This window comes from Macaca fascicularis, chromosome 2 (assembly GCF_037993035.2).
Source record: "Macaca fascicularis isolate 582-1 chromosome 2, T2T-MFA8v1.1".
NCBI classification, from domain to species: domain Eukaryota; kingdom Metazoa; phylum Chordata; class Mammalia; order Primates; family Cercopithecidae; genus Macaca; species Macaca fascicularis.
In genome coordinates this window covers 162,329,716-162,352,493 of record NC_088376.1, presented here as the reverse complement: position 1 = coordinate 162,352,493, position 22,778 = coordinate 162,329,716, and positions in this window count along the sequence as shown.

Genomic DNA, 22,778 nt, shown 5'->3' with positions numbered 1-22,778 from the left:
GGCTCAAACTCCAGCCTGCTGTTTGTTTATGAGTTTCTTGACCTCCCCAAGTCCTAATTTCCCCATCTAGATAGACAATGGTAATAATAGTACCTACCTCATAATGTTGTTAATTAAATGTGATAATATATGTAAGATGATTTGCATTCCATCTCATGTGTGACAAAGGTATTATGTTATTAATATAAAGCTTGCCAACCTAGAGGAGAGATATGCAGTGAAGGGGGGCAGGGCCATGGGCCATAACACAGAGGGGAGATGGGGTGGCATACGCTGCATCTCACACCACATTGTTCTCTACCTGCATTTGGCACAGAGGGAAACCATGTTCCTCTGGCTGGGCAGCTGCACCAACACATAATAAAATAAGAGATTTGGAGAACTCTTCACAAAGCAAAGAACAGCTGTGCCTTTCTCCTCCGTTTAGCTTATTTTTGTTCCTCATGAAGGCCACTCTAGCTACTGAGATTAAAAACAACATCCCTCTCTCCACCGCGCCCCCCCTCCAAAAAAAAAAAAAAAAAAAGTCTTTCTCCAGTGAACCAAGAGATTTAAGTAGCAGCTCCAATGACAGAATATCTGACTGGCTGTCTGGCTCCTGTGTGCTGGCGCCTCTCCATCCCCACCCATCCCCATCCTAGTTTTGGCTTTCCTACTCAGACTTCTCTGCATAGCAGCAGAGGGTGTGCTCAGCAGCTCTGCCCAATGACTGATGGACCTGCAGCAGCCCCCGCGGAGCAGGCCAGGCAGTGATTCAGACTTCAGAGCATATTTGAAGGGTATAGATTCTCAGCTGCCAGTAACTGCATTAGACTTGCACTTGGTTAGTGATGGGCACTTTGTGGTCACTTTTCTGATTAATAAGTTACCTTACCTATGTGACCCTCTTTCCAACTACCCTTTATTTTTGCCCCCCTCCCCTTATATCAATTTCCTTATTTATCCTTGTGAATAAATACATATTTCAATATCTTTGGATATAAATTCCTCTCTCTAATCTGATGGACACATAAAACTTAATTGTGGGAAAGTTCCATTTAATAACAGGCAAGGCTGCTCCAAGGAAGCCCCTATATGCCCAAAGCCTGTCTAGTGGGAAAAGAGGGTCCTCAGCTGGCCTATACATCCCGTAGACATTTCATTCAGCCCTCAGGTTCCCAGATTCAGGGGACTCTCAGTATGAGCACAAGTACTATCAGACTATTCCTTCCAGAGCCTGGACTCTGAGCCTTCAGGGACAAGTCTGGTACCTCTCCTTTTGTGCTATAATAATGTACACACATATTGTGTTTTTCAAAAATGGTGGTTGGCAGTGCACACAGACCTGTAGTTGATTGTGACTGAGATATTTATAACATAAGGACTAGACTACAGCACTAGAGTTCAACAAAGTTTTCGCAGAGATTGTTGTAGTGAAAGTAAGTGAGTGTGGAGAAGGAAGTTGGCAGGCTCTGAAGACCCCACCCCTATTCAACAGGAAAAATTCTGCTTGATGAGTTTTGCATATTTGGTTCTGTGCTGGATATCTTCTGTTTGCTTGTTTAAATCCATTCTCTGTCCTTTTCATTTTGCCTTTTGTCTCAGGAGGCTGACTTCTATGGATTGCATTAATTGGACTTCCTTGACCTTTAGCTTTCTATTGGGTTCAGTCAATGGAAGAAGCAGCAGGAGATTGGAGGTCAGAAGGAGAGAGAAGCAGGGGTATTTCTTTTCCAGATTCCTTCATTTCTAGGTTGTGGTTGGCAATGGCTTCATTGATCTACGAAAGCCCACCTCTCTTATTTGGTGGCCCTCTCCCATAGCTTCATTTCTTGCCAGGTCTTGATCATCACTCTGCCCTCTTTCTTGCACCTTCAGGCCTAGGGGTGGCAACACCATTCCTGGCCCTGAGGTACTCTCACCTTCCCTTGTAGTTTTCCCTTTATCCCACCCAGACCTTTGTGAATAGTCCTTTCATTAAACTCTATTCACTTTCCCTTTTTGAGTTTTCCTTCAGTGTGAATTTGTCATGGTAGGACTATGACTGATCCAGTCTTCTATTGTAAGGTTTCGTTTAGTAAAAGATTTTACTGCTAAATGAAATTTGTGAAACCACGGCACTGGACAATCAGAAGCATTGTGAGAACAAATGTCATATTCTTTGTGGTTGTAAATTACCCAAGATGGCTACAGCAATGTCTTAAAAAAATCATTAAATTCATGATCTTTACTATACAGTTTAAAGTTTGTATTAAGGAATATATTTAATTCAGTACTAAATTTACTAACTAAATTGACTTTGGAATCAGACAGGCTTGCAGTCTGACTCTGGCACTTACCAGCTCTTTAATCTTGAGTAAGCTATTTAACTTCCCCAAGCCTCAGTTTTCTCATCCATAAGAGAGAAGCAATAACATTCTCTATTTCATGGAACTGTTATGAGAATTAAATGAGTTGATGTACATAGAGTGTTTAATGCTGAGCTTGATACTTAGCTTGATGCCCAATAAACTTTAGTGTTTGCTATTATTATTTATAATAATAATATGGTGAAGAATATATCAAACTAGCAAAAGTGAGCCATTTGAAGAAAGACTAGTTTGAAAATCTAAAGGTCTGGATGGGTAAGCAACAAGTGCTTCACTTAGACAAAGACCAGACCTGGTTCTGCCTGCCTCTTGCAAGCATCTAAATCAGCCTTCCTGTCCAAAGATCTGTGGTGAAACAACATGCATTCTGGGCCAGCAGAGATTCACTGGCCATAACAGTAAATTAAGACAGGCATATAAAAGGCAGAGAAAGCAGAAGTCATATACGGAAGTTGAAGAAAACCTCCTTCAAATCTTGGTTCAAATATTATGCTTTCAATGAGACTTACCCCAGACCTACTAAAAACTGACTCACTCCCAATCCCCAGAGCTCCTGATCTCCCATGTCCCACTCTATTTGTTTTCTTCACTCCATTGCACCCATCACCTCCTAGCATACCACACAATTGCTTTATTTATTTATGACATTTTCTGCTTACTGTCTCTCTCTTCCAGCTAGAATATAAGCTCCACAATAGCAGGACATTTTTGGCATGTACATAGATGTTTTCCAACTCAGTACTCAATAAATATTTGTTGAATGTTGTTGAGTCATCTCTGCATTACATTGTGTATGACGTTTGGTTACCCAAAGATGCCAAGTGATAACCACTGGGTGATTATTTGATTGTATTCAATGGATGTTTACATCAGTTTTACAAGTTAGTCATCATTTATGACTGGTCCCACACTTGAATCATGTCTGCTTAAAAGTCTGGCACAAAGTGGGCACTCAATAGGTATTATTCCCCCCATGTTGTGGAACTATGTGTTGTGTTTAGCTTTTTAAAAAAAATTAGTTTTCATGTACAGGTATCTGTGCAGGTGGGTACACTGCAAAGCACATCTGCGTTTACGCGCGGTGTTAAAAGCTCTCAACTATCTGTTTGCAGCTTATCAGAGAGAAGACATTAATTGCTTCTTTAGTATCCCTTTTTCACTTTGAGTGTTCCCTCTCATTTCCTTCCTTCTTTGGTTTTCCTAAGTTTTAGCCATTTAGTTTGTTTTCCATACTGAGTGGTTGATAGCACAGAAACAAGCAAAATCCAACAAAAAATTTTTAATCAATTTAGGTCCTGTTTGTACTGTTTTTTTCTTTTCCGTATTAGAAAGTCTCATGACTCCTGTCCAAATTATCTTCTAGGGTAATTAGGAGTCCTTTCACTTGCTTTCCTCTGATTGAAGGTGGGATTGAAAATTCATTTGATAGTTCATAGCAATAAGTTCAAAGGCATAGTCCAAAAAGCTGGAATTAAGTCCAAAACAAAGGATTTATGGTGGAGGATACATGATATTAAGTGGAAGTATTTTGGAAGGGGAAACCAGAGTTTTCTGATGCAATAAGAAGAAAGCTTTTAAAGGATACGTGTAACATGAACTGTTAAGGGTTCTCATCTGCTCTGGAAGGCTATTACCCGTTTCCTGAAGACCCGTGGAGATAAGGCATTATCATAAGGGATAACAAATGGGTTCTATATTATGGATCAGTTGAGTCTGGTCGTGGTAGTAGTTGACAGGAACAGTGTTTCTCAGAGTGTGGACCCCCAACCAGCAACATCAGCATCACTTGGAAACTTGTCAGAAATGCAAATTCTTGGTCTTTGCTCCAGACCTTCTACATCAGGAACTCTGAGGTCATCTCTATCTTAAATAAGTCTTCCAGGTGATTCTGATGCACCCCAAAGTTTGAGAATACAGGGTTGCAGGAGTGTGTTGAGGATTCTAATCTGGGCTCCGTGTAGAAAAAAAAAAACAATAATTCATTAATTATGTCTGCCATGAACATAGGAGGGAGGGATGGCAGCAAGTGCTCTATGTATTTGCAATCTCATTTCTGGTGGAATTGATAAACATCATGCAAACAAATGAGCTAAACAAGATAGTAGTTACCCAAAAGTTCTAAAGAACTGAAAGGACAATTTTTCAAAGTAAATAACAAATGTGGATGAAAAGGTGCCAGTGGACTGTTGGAGAGCCACATAACTCCTTGTCCATATATAGTGCTTTCAGGGAGACTTTAGAAAATAAGAGTTTCACTCTAAATTTGGCAAGATGTAATGGTAATAAACATCATATTTATAGCAACATGAAAAAAATAACTCACAAGTATCCAGAGCTTCTTTTCTCTTGATCCATAAGGAGAATTATGTGTTTGCCAGCTGAGTTTTATAGGTCTATCCTGGGCAGAATCAGTGTGAGAGGTGAAGAAGATAATTGAAAGGAACCCAGCTAGAAGGGCTTGCTCTATAGGGGTAAGAGAAGAGAGTTATTGGAAAACTAAAATAATAGACCAAAAAGGTGAAAGAAACTGGGGATCAGAGTAAGAGTGGGCTGGTTTGGGGAAGAGGTTTATTCTGAGGTTTGAAGTTGGTTTGGAGATAGAACTAAAGAGGATGAAAGGAATACAGAGAGAGATGGAGAAAGAAAAATTTAAGAACTTTTTCTATGTGTTAGGCTAAAATTTCCATTTGGTATTTTTGAGAGACTTCTGTAAATATTTAAATTGCTTTTTAGTTACTATAATACTATCAATCATTATTATTTTTGTTGTTAAACTTTTTCTTTCAGAGTGATGCCATGCTAAAGCTGAGCTTTATTTAGATTATTTGTATAGTTTTTTGTGTGTTTATCTTCTGTCTTCCTCTAAAAATGCTTTATTTAAAGTGGCATACAGAGAACAGTAATGCTAAGAGCTTGTGTTTGTTAAAAATTTTGCAATTATAAAGTCATTTCATACATTATTTTCAGTAGAATATTATAGTGATGCAGGCAGAAGTGACATTATTATCCCCGTTTTCCAGATGAGGACACTGGAAATCTGTGGAGTTTCTGCCTTGCTTGGAGTGAAATAACTAGCAAATGATGGATTTTGGGATTCAAACTTGGATGTTCTAACACCAAATGCTCATTCTTTTTATTACTTCTGATGGTACTAAGAGTGGTATAACGAAACAAGTCTCCTGTAGTTGAAGGTAAATTACTTTAAACTTTAAATTTATACAGTATCTCATAAGCTGTGGTTATACATGTAGACACATCTTGGCAGGTAAGGAATTAGGATCTCATCTGAAAGGCGAGATTATTACAGAAATAAATTTCCTGAGAAGAGGAAAGTTTTTTAGATTAGAAATTGGATCAGTAATAGGTTGCAAGCAAAAGCCACCTAGTCTTGCTTAGTCTAGCTACAGATGATTAAAAGGAACTCTTGGTGGAGATTATTAAGAGAAGACTTTGAGGCTATGCACATGTCTCAGACAGCAGGCACATGCAGGACAGATAGCAAGAGTATCAGGAACCTGTGCTTGGAAACTGTATTGATTTTACATTTTTGTACTCTTATTTCCCTTTCTTCTCTTCCCTTCCTATAGTAGAGTTGTGCTGAAAGTTCTAACCTGCCTAAGCCATGCCAAAGGAAACCAAGGAAAGGGGTTTTCTTCCTATTCGGGGTGCAGTTTTATTGTAGACCCCTGAGGATTCAGAATGGTGGCATCAATGGGAAGGTGAACCCCAAGGACATAGAGTTGGGGTGGAGTGTTCAGTTGTCTCCTCCCACCTAGAGATCCCATTCCTCGAAAAATCGGAAAAATGTACTCTTTTATTTTTGTTTTTTATTCCCCTTCTGAGAGAGAATCTCTGAAAAGATGACTGCCGAGAGTGTCCAGTTCACATGATTTGTAGGAGAGATGAGTCAGGATGAAGGGGTAGTGAGAAAGAAAAATTAAATAGTTATTTTCTAAATACAGAATTTAAAAATATATACTAAAAATAAAATTGTTTAAAATATTAATAAAATGTTCAGAATGAAGTTTTTTTCTATTGCTCTCTAGCTTTTGCATTTCCCAAACTCAAAAGAATGTTTTCTTATGTAACAATCTGCACAATGTCAGTTGACAAGCAACACAGTGTAGTTCTCAAATACAAAAGTAAAAATCAGGATACCCATCCATTTTCCCAAGCTGAGAAGAAGAAAGAATGAAGATATTTCTTTGCTTATAGAATTCTCATTTAAAAGTTGGGAAGTTTTCCTATTCTGCTGATTAAGACTTGAAGCTTGTGGGTAAATAGTGGTTGCAGCAGAAATCTGCCCCTTAGAGACTGGAATCAAGAAGCATATTGCCCTAACACTTAAAACACATGAGAGGGAGAGACAGAGAGAGACAGAGAGAAAGAGAGAGAGAGAGAGAGAGAGAAAGAATGAGAGAGAGAGGAGGAAGAGAAAGAGAGAAAAAAGAATAAATAAATCTAAAAATAAAAATATGGCAATTAGAATATGGATTTCCACAAAGGAATTGAAAGATCATTGATAGGCAAGGGTTTATATAGATATGAGTGAGAATACTGGACTATATTTCAACAACATTAGCATATCTTCCTAGCTTATATAAATTGCCATTGAAGTTTTACTTATGTGGTGTTATTGCATAATCACTTGCTTGACCTTGGCAGTGAAGTAAAGCTTGTAGGACTAGAAATTTGTTTATATTTAACCCATCTCTACATTGGTATGTGCTGTAGGTTGGCATTTATATGCAAAGTAGCCAATTATCTATATTTTTCTTTGTTTCCCCTACAGCAGAATGGTGAAACCAGTTTCTTGCATGTATAATTCTAAGAAATTTAATGCTAATGAGGAAAAAGAAAGACTCATATACTGTCCAAAATGTATAATTCCAGTGCTACTGGGATGACCAAGTGCATTTTTATATGTAAGTTCGATGCAGTTTATTTTTTAAAGAAATCTTTCATAGATATAAGAGAGGAAGAACCACACAAAAGAAAGACAAGTTGCGTTTCTCACCCTTCTCTCACCAGATGTTCTCCTGTTGCTGCTTCTGCAAAGTGAACAGAGTGAGGTGACCAATTAACTTCCTTGAGTAACCAAATATTTAAAACAAATGAATACAGAAAAACCTTTCAGCGGCCTTCATTTGTAGGCAAGGTAACCACAGAGAAGCAGTCAATAAATTGACCAAGCACTTGTAAGAAGAATGTCTTTGTCACAGGGCTGTGCTGCTCACTGACAGTGCACCTAACTGGCTTCTTAACCCGGGCAGCTCCTTTGTCCCAAACCCAGGCTCTGCTTCCTTTCAGGGTTTTGGAATAAGTCCTACCCAATTTGTTAATTTGAGATAAAGTCCGATTTGTTGCTGGCCCCTGTCTAAGCCTGGTGTCCCATCTGTTCTTGGTTAGGTTTATTTGCTATCTCATAATTACACCATTGACTGAGCTTTCTGCCAATTTCTACAGCTCTCATGTTATTCTCTGAAGCTTATGTATTAGTTTGCCAAGGCTGCTGTAACACAGTACCACAAACTGGATAGCTTGAACAACAAAAATTTATTGTCTCACGGTTCTAAAAGCTATAAGTCTAAAGTGTCACCAGGGTTGGTTCCTTCTGCGGACTATGAGAGAGAATCTGTTCCACAACTTTCCCCTAGTTTCTGGTGATTTGCTGGCAATCTTTAGCAATTCTTTGACTTGCAGAGGCATCACCTTGATCTCTGTCTTCAGGCTCACATGGTGTTGTCTCTTTATAAGGATATCAGTCATCTTGGATTAGGGGCACACTGTACTTCATTATGACCTCATCTTAACTGATTACATCTGCAGGGATATTATTCCTAAATAAGGTCACATCCAAGAAACTGGGGCTTAGAACTTCAATGTATCAATTTTGGGGATACACAATTCAACCCATTCAACCCATAACAGCTTATTAACTCTTGTCCTAATTTCCAGACGCTGCCCTGCTTGATTTCTGCCAATGGCCTATACATGATTTACCTTTGATTGCTTATTTTACTACACAGCCCTCTTAGATTTGATTTGAACTTCACCTGACTGTGCTCATGATCTTTCTGCCCTCTTTTTAGGACACTAATGTCCTAGGTCTATATTTACCATGAGATTTACATCTCACTGTGTCTAGTTCTGTGTGGTGGGCAGAACAATGATTCCCCGAAGACATCCGAGTCCTAATCCCCAGAACCTGTGCATATGTTAAGTTCCATGGCAAAAAGGAATCAAAGTTGCAGATGGAATCAAGTTTGTATTCAACTGCCTTTAAAATAGGGAGATTATCCTGGATTATCCAATTGGGCCCAATGTAATCAAGCTTTTAAAAGTGAAAGAAGGAGATAAAAGAAGACAGAGGAACATATATGCCAATGGAAGTATGGTTCAAACGATACTTTATTGCTGGCTTTGAAGATGCAAGAAGGGGGCTTCAAACTGAGGAATGCAGGTGGCCTCTATAGATGGAAAAGGCAGGAAGATGTATTATTTTCTATGGCTTCCAGAAAGCTACACAACCATGCTGATACCTTGATTTTGGTCCAGTGAGGCCCATGTTGGACTCTTGAAGTACAGAATTATAAGTAAATTTGAATTGACTTAAGCCAGTAAGTTTGTGGTAATTTGTTAAGGCAGCAACAGAAATCTAATACATTTTAGAATAAAAAATTCCTGGGCATGCCCTCATATTTAGATGCCAGCCTTTATCCTACCCTGAAAGTTCTTCCTGTTCTCCTAGGCTTATTCCAATTAATTTATTTCACCACTGCTTCAAAACTTAGAATTAACATGCATTAGATGTAACATGGTGTAACAGAATTTGCATGGGTGTTGGAATCAGACTTGACTGCAAATTCTGGTTCTGTTACTTTTTAGCTGTGTGACCTTAGATAAATTATTAAACCTTTCTGAGCTTCAGTTACCTCTCTTTTATCTACAAAGTGGAGATAATAAGACATACCTTTTTCTGTGAGGATTAATAATAAAATCTTTAAATGCGCCTAACACAATGCATTGTATATGTTAGGTATTCAGTAAGTGGTAGCTATTCTAAAGGCGTTTTAAATTCTTAAGCCCACCATTTAATTTTTCTAGCACATGTTATTTTTAAAGCAAGGCTCATTTTATTATTATTATTTTTGAGACAGGGTCTGTCTCTTGCCCAGGCCAGAATGCAGTGGCACAATTTCGGCTCACTGAAATATCTACTTCCTGGCCTCAAGCGATCCGCCCATCTCAGTCTCCCAAGTAGCTGGGACCACAAACACGGGACCACATCCGGCTAAATTTTTTTTTTAAATTTTTTGCAGAGACAAGGTTTTGCCATGTTGCCCAGGCTGGTCTCTAATTCTTGGGCTCAAGCAATTGCTGGCCTCAGCCTCCCAAAGTGCTGGGATTACATGTATGAGCCACCGCGCCTGGCCAAGTCTCATTTTAGATTCAAAATATAAACAAGTAATGGGATCTTGAAAGGAGGAATCAGTGAGGCATTGTGTCTTATAGCACTTATTGGTAAATGGATAAATATTCAGGAATAAGAAAACACAAAACTGTCAAAAATATGTCCAATTATTTTTTTGTAGGAGACACCCTGAGACAGAAGAGGACAGCACTCAGGAGACTGAGTTAATTGTGAAATATGTGCTGTCCTGCAGTAGGCAGAGAATGGGAAGATATTTGCTCTGTTGAATAATAACGATGTAAGTGACGTGAAAGCATTTTGGAAGATAATATGCATGTCTCCTTTTGCCTTCAAAGGACTCTACATACCATGGCCTAAATCTGCTTCATTGTGTCATCATGAAGTTGCATACCATAAAAGATATTTAGGAAAATGTTAGTTATAAAATATGTAAAAATTACTTATAACAAAGAATAGTTTATTTAAAAACTATTTTTAAAAGTTTCTTCTGGTTTTCTGTCCTTGTGATAGTTTGCTCAAAATGATGGTTTCCAGCTTCATCCATGTCCCTGCAAAGGATATGAACTCATCCTTTTTTATGGCTGCATAGTATTTTATGGTATATATGTGCCACATTTTCTTAATCCAGTCTATTACTGATGGACATTTGGGTTGGTTCCAAGTTTTTGCTATTGTGAATAGTGCCACAATACACATATGTGTGCATGTGTCTTTATAGTAGCATGATTTCACATGTTCTCACTCGTAGGTGGGAATTGAACAATGAGAACACTTGGACACAGAGCGGGGGACATTACACATGGGGGCCTGTTGTGGGGTGGGGGCAGGGGGAGGGATAGCATTAGGAAAAATACCTAATGTAAATGATGAGTTAATGGGTGCAGCAAACCAGCATGGCACATGTATACCTATGTAACAAACTTGCACGTTGTGCGCATGTACCCTAGAACTTAAAGTGTAATAATAAAAAAAGTTTCTTCTATTTAAAAAAGAACCGGGGTGGAGGGCGGAATGAATAAGTAACACTGAAACATTGCAGCAAAACTTGATAGAGTGAATTAAAATTTTTCTTTGAGAGTTAAAAATGATTCTTCAAGAAACAGCAATAGTTATTGAGGATCTTACTGTACTCAGAAAAACAGGGGCAACCTCCCTAAGACAGTACCTTCTGAGCTTAAGTGCAGAGATGTAAACTTCACAATATTTTAAAACCATGACATTAGCAACCATTGCATCTGGCTCAGATAGTGCAGTTTTAGCTAATATTTGTCAACTAAATGAGTAGAATAAACTCACCTGAAAATACATTTTGAATCTCAAGAACCAGGGAACATAAGTAAAATACTCTTATTAAGAAATAGTAGTTGCCATTAGTCAATTCTTGTTGCTGCAAATTTCTTAAATCTCAAATCTAAAAAGGGAAATACAGGACTAGAAAACAAGTGGAATTACTGTTGGAGGAACAGATGGGATCCAACAGATAATTCCAGTTGCAGAGAGCAAAAGACGTGGGTAGAGGTGAAGTCAGAACAGTAGGTATAAGGTAGAGGCTCTCCAGAGGGTGAGGGAAGATCCATGATGGGATAGAAGTACAGCACCTGAAAGAAATACATACTTCCCTCCTGGGGAGGAGCCAGAAGCCAGATTCAGACAAATTGGAGGTCAGAGTGTGGCATCAGAATACATGTGGTACACAAGGAAGCAAATGGGATTCATGAGGAAGTAAGAAGTTACTAGCTATGTCTAAGGGAGAGAGGAATGAAGAAATAGAACCAGGAACAACAAGATGTCACTCAGGATCACTGATCAGGAGTAGAGTAGGGAACACACCATGAAGTTTTAGAATCCAGCAGGCAGTTAGTCCTAATGATGAACTTGTGGGCATAGCCTATTTTCTATAATATCTTCTGACCATTATTTTCAATTTGTAAAATGGTCAGGCCTGGCCAGGTGGACAACAGTGTGAGTCTTGGCAAGCAACATTCTTGTGATTTGATATTACAAAACAGAATGTCCTAAGGTAGTAGGTCCCAGGACACAGTCTGGGGCTCTGCCAAACAATTCCAGAAACATGATGGCAAGGCCTGTGCAAGCCAAAGTCATTGGTGCCTCTTTCTTCTTGTCTGATGAAGATGTCCTCATCTTCTTCAGCTAGTGACAAAATTAAACACTCACTCCAGACCAATACATAAGCCAATTTGTGATTAAAACAAGATAAACTTGTTTTAATTTGGGAAATTCTATAAATTTTAGAAATATGTGAAATGAGACAAATGAGATATCAGATGGCCAGAGTCAGTTGAGAACTTCCTAATTCATCTCAGTTACTGACTTATGTAATGATGTCTGGCAAATGGCCTTGGAAAAGGAGTTCAAGTCCCAAACTGCATTTATAATTTCAAGTGGTATATATTGGTGATATCTGGATCTTTGGGTTGGGAACACCCTAACCTCATTTCAAAGATTGATAAATGGGTGGTTATATGATGTAAGAGTGTTTGCTATCACTTACCTAGATGAACAAGTAAGTAGACCTGGCTACAATACAGAAAAACCCCCAAAACATTGCAGTTTAATGCTACATGCAACCCACATCTAATCAGAAATAATATTATTTTAATTCTGCCTCCTAAATATCTCCCAAACAAAAAATAATTTTTTTCCTCAACTTACTGTGACATTGACCTAGTTCAAGCTCCTTCGCCTGGACTATTAAAACAGCTTCTTAATTGGTTTCTAGTCTAGCTTTCCCTCATTTATTCCAATTTCTTTTCCATACACAGTGATTACTGTTTTTCTAAATATCCAACCTGATAATTTCATTGCTATGATTCAAACCTTTAGTGGTACCCAGTTTTTTTGTATAAAGCCAACATTTCTTAAAATGGTCTATGAAGATGTTCATAATCTGCTTGTCATTTGTTTTTCCAATTTGAATTCCACATTCCAGCCCCACTGAACAACTTTCAGCTCCCAAATGTCATGCTGTCTCACCTCTGAGTCTTGCACTTTATGTTTTCTCTGCCTGTAACTTTCTTCATTGCCTCTTTCCTACTATTGCTACTATTTCCTACTATTGCACCAATGCTCATTATCTTTATACATTGCAGAATGTCACATGAAATGTGAAAGAAGAGGTGAGTGGGCTAATTTCTACTCACCGCTCAGGTTTGGGCAGGCAAACTACTTGTGCTCACAGTATCCATCTTTCCTTCTTTATCCTTGGCATGTGGATAGACTACATTTCCTAGCCTCCCTGGAAGTTAGGTGTGGTCATATGACTAAATAAAATGTGAGTGGAAGTGATATGCCTGCCACAAGCCCATAAAAAAACCTGTCACAAGCAAACCAAACCTTCCTCAACCTCTCCATCCACCCATCTCACTGGAAAGGACTCAGAGGACTTTGAGGAGGATGGAGTCCTAAGAAAGGTGTCTGGGACTTTCATTTGACTGTAACATGAGCAAGAAATAAATCATTAGTGTGTTGAACTGTGGAGAACTTGGGGTTGTTTCAGCAGCTGGCATTACTATCCTTAAGTGACTCAAGGTTTTTGTTGCCTTACAACTTTGGGAAACCTCTAGTTGAAAATATTTGTCTTCTCTATGCTACTATAAGCTTGGTAAGGGCAGACACCATTATCTTATTCACTGTTTTATCTTCTGTTCTTATTACAATGTCTGTACACAATGTGTAAACACCCGAAAATATCTCTTAAATGTTAAATCAATGGGCTTTATATTGAAGCTTAGAAAATTCACATTTCAGTTTCCAGAGATTAAACATATAGGATTAAATTTAGAAAGTACATTTAATTCCTTTATCTGACAGAGCAGAAACTGGGAAAACTGGGAAATTCTTACATCTTAACAAGCAAACAACTTGAAAGACCAAATCAGCATTTTGGGACAAGAAAGTTAGTACAAAGTGAGGTTTACATTTTGATACTCGAGCTGGTCTGCTGCTTGATTTTACTTAAAAGAGGTAAGGATATCTGTCATGTGGCATGTCAAGAAGCTTCTGAAAAGCTGAAATAGGCTCTAATTTTTCTTATCAATTTTCAGAACTCTAGGCAATTCAAACCTGTTCAAAGTGTCAGTTGACATGTCCAGTAACGGTCGGTGCACTTTGTTACAAGACCACAAAAGGTAATAGTTGTCTACTTATGAGAAAAATATTACCAAGAGAAAGAAACTTGTCATCTCTACAGCATTAACGTAAAACAATTTGTAGTTATTGAATACAATGGATCTCTACCTTTGGCCAAGGTTTTTTTTTGTGTGTGAAGTGACCACAATCTTCTCTCTTAATTAGGGTGTGATGGACTTTAGAGTAGCCCATAGAAATCATCCTGAAAATAGAAGAATGAATGAATTTTCAGAAAGAAAAGAGGTAAGAGAAAATGAGTGGGAGGGAGAGAGAAAGAGAGACAGAGACAGAGAGATCACATACTAGAATATTCTCTATGTGAATAAAGAGCCTAAGATTTTCATACTTCATGGACCTTCCTCAACTAGAAGAAAGTCTGCTGCTGCGGATTTTCACTAAAATTAATTATGGCATGGATAGGAGAGAATAAGGAGAAAGAAGTATTCATAATTTACTATACTTCTACTTTTCTTTTATCTATAAGAAATTATTGAATTTTTTTCCTTACCTTTTTGCTAAAGGATTGCAAAAAATACAGTTTCAGATTGGATATTAAAGGCAAACAAAATTAGTTATCTGTTCTAAATGTATTATTTGTTTCTTTCTTGCTACAGAAGCCTGATGACTAGTATGCCAATTATGATACTTTTCCTTTCCTATTCTTTTCAGCTTGGGGTAGCCACATGATGGAGTTCTCTCCAATGAGACCTAAGATGAAATCTGTTGATGAAATTTCTGGGGATTTTTTTTTTAAATTAAAAAGGAACATATACTGTTGACACTGTTCTCCCTTACTTCCAGCCCCCTCCTATTCTTCTTACTTTGAATGCATATATGGAGTCTACAGCTTCAGAGGCCATTTTGCTACTATGAGGCAGTTAGCATGAGGACAAAATCCAACATGCTTTGGATGAAAAATAGAAAAGAGCTTAGGCCCCTGGCATTGTTGAGACGATTAATACCAGCAGAGATAAACATTTATCTCTAGACTCTCTGTAATATGAGAAAAATAAACCACTATATATTTAAGCCTTCATTAGTCAGATTTTCAAAAACATTCAAACACTTGGCCAATACATAGAGGCAGAAGAGTAGAGAACATATTGAAACATATTTAAGACTCACACCAGATTCCAATGCATACCTTTCTCTTGCTGATTTGCCAGAATCGTCTAGGATACAGGACTTATACACATTTGGATATTCAGTTTAATGGTAGAACTTCGAAGACGGGAACAATGAGTGAAAACCATTTAGTTAAGAAATGCTGTTGCCAGTTACTTAAAAACAAAGCCTGTGCAAATTTTTAAAAAACGTTTTATAGGCTGTAAATCAAAGAAAATACTAAGGTGAATTTCAATCATTTTAGAGGTTTATTTCGCCAAGGTTAAGGACACACTCAGGAAAAAGGAACACACATACACAAAATACAAAATTAGCTGGGCGTGGTGGTGCACACCTGTAATCCCAGCTACCTGGGAGGCTGAGGCTAGAGAATTGCTTGAATCCAGAAGGCAGAGGTTGCAGTGAGCCAAGATCGGGCCATTGTACTCCAGCCTGGGCAACAAGACTGAAACTCCATCTCAAAAAACAAAACAAAACAAAACAAAACAAAAAACCCAACCAACCAACCAAACAAAAAACCCCCAAGAAACAAAGCAAAACACAGGAACAATCTGTGATACATGCTTTTTCCACAGAGGATCTAGGAGCTTCAATATTTAGGGGAAAGAGCAGGCAGTAGGAGAAAGAGGAAGGAAAATAAAAAGAGGGGAAGATAGATAAAGGGGGCAGCTGTTGCATTCTCTTGAGTCTTCAATTAGTGTTCACTGAATCCACATCTTATATGTGGATTTTTATATATGTCAATTTATGACATATATGACTTATATATGTCAATTTACATTGTCAGGGTGAAATTCGACAGATTTGTTTTAGGGTAAAGATCTTGGGGCTTACACGGAATTTTCTGGTAAGCAAATTGTGAGGGAGGTATGTAGCCTTTTATCTTTGTAGCTATCTATTTAGGAAGAAAATGGGAGGCAGGTTTACATGACCCAGTTCCCAGCTTGACTTTTCCCTTTGGCTTAGTGAGTTTGGAATCCTGAGATTTTGTTTTCCTTTCACAGGCAAAAGCATGTTTATAAGAACATAGATACTATATCACATGGGACTGACAGACTGAGATATTATTCTTACATGTGAGGCTTTTTTTGTAGTTACTCAGGATTAAGAACAGGATTGGTCATCAAGTCTGGGGCATAGCTGTCGATGAAGAGTTAAATGGTGTAAAATATTTGCTTTAAAATATTTGAAGAGATTTCTTCTGAGCCATATATGAGTGAGCAATGGCCTGTGACACAGCTGTCAGGAGATCCACTAAGGTGGTCAGGCCATAGCTTGGTTTTATACATTTTAGGGAGACATAAGACATCAATGAACACATGTAAGATGTACATTGGTTTGGTCTGGAAAGGCAGGACATCTCGAAGTCAGGGCTTCCAAGTCACAGGTAGATGCAAAGATTTTCTGATTGGCAGTTGGCTGAAAGGTTAAGTTATTGTCCAAAGACCTAGAATCAATAGATGGGAATGTCTGGGTTAAGAAGAGGAGTTGTGGGTTATTCAGAGGAAGCCTCCGGTAGCAGGCTTCAGAGGGAATACATTGTAAATGTTTTTAATCACTGCTGATTCTTTCCTGAATCAGGAAAAAGGCCTGGAAAAGGAAGGGGATTCTCTTTAGAATGTAGATTTTTCCCACAAGAGACAGCTTTGCAGGACTATTTCAAGATATGGCAAAGGAACATAATTTGGGGTGAAACATTTCATTTTCTTTCAGGCCTGCTATCTGTCATGTGATGCTATACTAGAGTCAGGCTAGAATTTGGTATCTTGTTGCTACAAAGTCTGCTTTGTCAGTCTTAAGATCTATTTCAATGTTAATGCTAGTCAGCTGTGCCAGAATTCCTACAGGGAGGAGGAAATAATGAGGCATGTCCAACTCCCCTTCTCATTATGGTCTGAACTAGTTTTTTGGGTTAACTTTGAAATGCCCTTGGCCAAGGGTAGGGTCCATCAGTCAACCAAGGGGCTTAGAATTTTAGATTTTTGTTTACGTTGCTAAACCCATAGCCTAAGACAGATACACAGACTTGATTGTGGGATTGGAAAAGATAAGTGACTGGTGGATAATTGTCTAGAAAATTTTGGTAAAGTCATGGCTATGTATCCCCATCAACCTATTAAGAGGATTAGAGATATTTTATTAATTCTTAATTTTAGAGGGTTAGAATCTTGGAACCGCCTCATCAAATGTCATTCAGTATTGGAGTTAGGGTAGCTGAACCATTGATCTAAACCAGAACATATGAAGAAAGAGCAAATGTTTGGAATCAGAAGGTTTAAGATCAGTGCTCTGACAATAGTTCATTGACTTTGGGAAAAATCACTCTGATCCTCAGTTTTCTCAGCTGCACAATGGATATAATAACACTTTTTCTCTGTTCTTTCTAGGGTTGTTCTGAGGCAGAGATAAGAAAGTGTGTGTAAGGTCTTTTTGTATACTGTTAAATGTTACATGGATGTTAATTGTTATGATGATGATGATGATGATGATGATATGCCTAATGTGCAGCCTGGTATTTTTCAGGGATTACTAATCCGTCTTTATTACTTCCTTCTAGTAATCACAGCAAACGCCTGAGCAATGTCATTCTATAAACATCCCTGGTTGGGTTTAGGGAGCAAACAGAAATCTAGGGTCCAATTGCTGGAGTCATCTCTGTGATATCAGCTAGCACATTTCTGAAAACTCCTCAACCTTCATGACAACCTGAAATGTGATTTTCAGCTCAGACCCCTGTCATTTTCTGTCAGAGACTGAGAGATTTTTAGCACAGGAAGAAAAGCCTAAGAGTCCTTTCCTTCTTGGCCTTGAAAAGAAAATATAACTGTTTGGCAGAAAAAAAAAAAAAAACATTCACAGGTCTGACAAAGAACTAATATTTATTCTTTTAAAATGTACTTCTGAAATAGTTCAGATATATAAAAAAATTTTAACAATTATAATGAACACTCACGTTTCCACCCACCTTAAGAAATAAAACACCAACAAAATAAGACTTTTGGTACCCCTCTGAAATTGTATCCCAGATAAGCAGTATCTTGAATTTTGTTGTTTGTCATACATTTCTCGGCATTTTTGCCGTTGATCAACATCAATTCCTTATAAGGGCATATCTTTAGCTAGGCATGGTGACACGTGCCTGTAGTCCCTGCTACCTGGGAGGCTGAGGTGGGAGTTCACTTAAGCCCAGGAGTTAGAGGTTACAATGAGCTATAATCATTGCCACTGCACTCCAGTATAGTGAGACCCTGTCTTTATAAAAGGTATTTTTTAAAACAATTTTTTAAAGTGAGCAGAATCTTTCCAGACTTATCACAGTTCTATACATCAATATTCCTTCTTCATCTCCTGTTTTAAAGGTTATAGCATTTCTTTTTAAAATTGTAAGTTTCTCACTAACATACACGTTTTTGACATCTTAAGAATTGAGCTTGGTGAAATATATATATATTTGGTCAAAAATAAAGCACCAATGTTCATTATCTTTATACATTGCAGAATGTCTCCCCTGCTCCCCCCTCTTCCTGAACCTCTTCTCCCTTCTTTATTTGCATTGGCATGTGGACTTCTTGTTCCCACCAAATGAGTCAGTGAGATAGAACGGATGTCAGTGTCTCCTGAAAAAAAAAGATGCCATACTGTCTTGTAGAGTCACAAAAAGCATTAGTTTGAGCCAACACTGAAAAAACTTGGGAGAGCTCACATAAAAGTCTGGATTTCTGGCTTCTTTAGTAAATGCTGATAACACACTGCCAACATTCCCACATAACAATCATCCACTTGAACCAAGAAGCAGCTGAGTCTTTTAAATGGGGCACCTTCCATTTTATCATGTGATGTTCCTATCACTCCTTTTTTCTCCCTAAGAACAATGTCAGTTGTCATTTATTACTATACTTGGACTGCTGATGTTCCTTATGGTAGAGGAAAAAGTTTTTTCCTTACCCATATAAATACTCTCGAAAGTAGGGAAAGAAAAAACAAAAAAATCAATCAAAAGGGCCAAACCCACTCTGAAGTCACCCTTAAACAAGCAGATAGTCTAGGAAAAAAGTGTGCTCACTCCAAAATCACAACTTTAAGAGAAGCTCCCCTGACTTTTTTTTAATCAATTAGATTGCTGCTTCTAAGACCGTCTTCTATAGGAATTTACTTCAGTAACCTGTCACCCCAAACCCTCACACCAACTTCCAGTCTCCTCTAGATTCATATGTAATTTTAACTTAGACTTAAGACAATGAGTGGAAAATGAGACAAGAGAAATGTAGGAAGAGGATAAATGTTAAAAGACTCTCAACATAAAAGACTCCAAACATTCAAAGACATCCCAGCTTTGAATTCAGGGATGAGGCACAGAAATCAACACACAGTGGATACGATTATTTAAAAACAATTTCACAAAAGGAGATCCACTTTAAATATAATTTAAAAAGTGTTGCTGCTAAGGTTAAGGTTTTTTTTTTTTTTTTTTTTTTTTCCTAACATCTCATCAAATTTAAGCCAGTCTAAAATGGGATGATAGAGAATAAGCTCTAACCTTGGAAATTATATTTAGGTTGTAATGACTGAAGCACTTGGTAGGCCAATAGAAAATATTAAAAATGAAGAGAGGCAAATTAAAGAAATTGTAAGTATTTAGCTAGCAGCATTCAAGGAAAAAAGGCACTGTGTATCTGGCCTCTATATAAAACACAGGAATTCCAGCCACTAGCAAGGTGTTCTCTGGACAGAGTAGGTATAAATCATTTGGCTTCTATATAAATTATTCAAGTACTTCTTTGTCACTTTAAGCTTAAGAAGAATTTTATAAATATTATTATGGGAAAAGTATGTCTTAGCTAAGAGACATGAGAACAAGTAATCCTTGATGTATGAATAACTATCTGATTTAAAAGCAACTGGTAACATTGTAGTATTTTCTCCATATTACTCACAACCCTGTCCCACATATCACTCTTCCCATAGGTGATACCCCGATATTTTTTCTACTTTTGCAGGTCACATGAAAAGTGAAGGATAGAGGTAAGAAATAAAATGTTATGGGTGTCTAGAAATATTAACTCTGGCCGTGGGTTACTACTCCAACAGCAGTCCCCCTCTTCCACCTCTTTTTCCTTAGACCCCTTGGCCACCTCTGTCATGGGAGGGAGAGGGTCAAGGGAAAGCTGCTGAAACAAGATAAATTCTTGTACCTTCATGTAGAATTCTGAATGTCTTTTCCTATAGAAATACTATTATAAATTGTGGTTACATTTAGTTTAAATAGTACTGAGTGTACCATACTTAAGCATGTTTTTTGCTAGATCAATCCTTTTGAATTAGCCTACGACTCCAAAAATGATTGAAAAACATATTCCACAGTCATAAACATATATGTACAAGTGAAATTTTGGAAGCAATCTGTTTCTCAGTTTGAGAAATGCCTTGGTCTCTCATTATTATAAATTATTGCCCATTATTAATTTATAATCACCCTGGCTTTGTTATCTTTGAATTTAGGGTAGGAAGAATTAATGCTGAGTTAAGACTGAGAGTCCTAAATTGCAATACTGAGATTCATTCATTCACGAATAGCTACTATATATTAGTAGGCACCGTACTAGGTTTTGGGATACAGAATGATTAAAACAGATGCACTCCCTGCTGTCATGAAACCTGCAGTTTATATGAGGGAAGACAAATATTAAGCAGTTGACCACACCAATAATTAACTATGAGTCCTATAAAGGGACAGTGCTGGGGGGGGAAAAAAAACAAAAAACTTAAGTAAGGGAACCTGACCTCTTGTGGGAGTTAGGGAAGACTAAGGAAGGCTATATGGGGCTTGAAAGATGAATATGAATTAGCCACTTAAACAAGTGGAGAATTAGTATCCCAGTTAAAGGGACCAGTATCTGAAAAAAACCCGGGGTGAGAAGAAGCTTGGGGCATTGGAAGAAATAAAAGGAGGCTAATGTGTCTAGAGCATATTAGCATGAGCAAAGGCTGGACTAGCAGGTAAGGGCCAAATAAAGCAGGATGCTTTAGGTCATGTAACAGATTTTAGACTTCTCTCTAATATCAATAGGAAGCCACTGGAGTATTTCATTTATTATGATTATAATTAGCATCTTGCTATGCTGCACAGGCTGCACTTGAACTCTTGAGCTCAAGTGATCCTCCTGCCTCAGACTCCCTAAGAGCTAGGACCACAGGTGTGCACCACTGCACTTGGCTCTGGAGCATTTTAATCAGAATGATGTGATTAGATTAAGCTTTAGAGCCAGTCTCTAATCTCTAGTGACTCCACATAGATGTAGTTATATCCTTAAATTAGCTTGTAGCAAATAGCTGCCTCAGTCCACTCTACTGCAATCAGCAGCATTCTATATAATGCATTTCTAAGCTCCTTCTTAAACTAATTCCTCAAAACATAGGATCATTTTGTCCCACATTGCCTCCTAGAAAAATTAACTAACTCTTCAGTATGTGGAATAAACAGTTACTGTTTTCTTTATTTCATCTTTACTCTTTTAAACTCTAAATAATTTATTACTTCTTCTACTAGCCTCTAAGCTCCTGTTCAGAAGTTTGACAGGAATTCAGAATCTATGTCAACTGTCAGGCCACTAGGAATTCATTTAGGGAATTGAAGTGGCAATTTATTAGCAAACTGGTGTGGAAGCCCATTTTCTTATCTTTGTACTGTATTTTTTTCTGCATTTGGGCCATTCTGAAAGTGGCAGTTACTCATGGCCTGAGACAGTAAATGCAGTGTTCAGATCGCTGAATTTGTGCCACAAGAGATTGTACTGGAAGAATTTTATTACAAAATGCTTTATATTATAAGCACATCCAGTGACTCTTTGGCATCAATCTCCTCTAAAAAATTAAATAATCAAAAGTAACTAAATATAATTCAAACCTACCTCCAGACTCGTGCTATTGTTTTTTTTTTCTTGCATATGCAGAGCTCTCTGATTATCCAGAGAGCTCAGCCTGCAGAAGCAGTGTGTGCGGGGGCGGGGTGGACAGAACAAGATTTTGGCCCTCCATTGCAAACTGTTGCCTTTTCAAATGATGCACACATGCTTGGTCCATCTGTCATCAAGGACTCTGCAGAATAGTCAGTAAAACTTTCTATTCCATGTTTGAAGCTGCATTGCCAAATATTAGTAACTCATTTTATTTATAACCGATTCTCCAAAGTAGGAAAAACAGGTGGTACTCATGAAGAACTCAATAGTAGCCAAATTTCAAAGGTCAGATGCTGCAAGTATGGAATAAGAGGAAGCATTCTGTGTTCATACTCTTACTATAAAAACGTTTGCCTGTGGATCCTTTCCCCAACTATGATAGTAGTACTTAAGGCTGCCCAGGACCTCTTTCTAGAGCCTTGCCCCCAAACCCCAGCCAAATTACTGTTCTCCAGGAAGTTCCCCAGGCTGCAGACTTTTAAAAATACTCTCATGGGGACTCCTTCCTAACTCATTTTATGAGGCCAGTATCATCCTGATACCAAAACCTGGCAGAGATACAATAAAAAAACTTTAGGACAATATCCCTGATAAGCATCGATGCAAAAATCCTCAATAAAATACTGGAAAAATGAATCCAGCAGCACATCAAAAAGCTTATCCATCATGATCAAGTCAGCATCATCCCTGGGATGCAAGGCTGGTTCAACATACACAAATCAATAAACGTAATTTGTCACATAAACAAAGCTAAAGACAAAAACC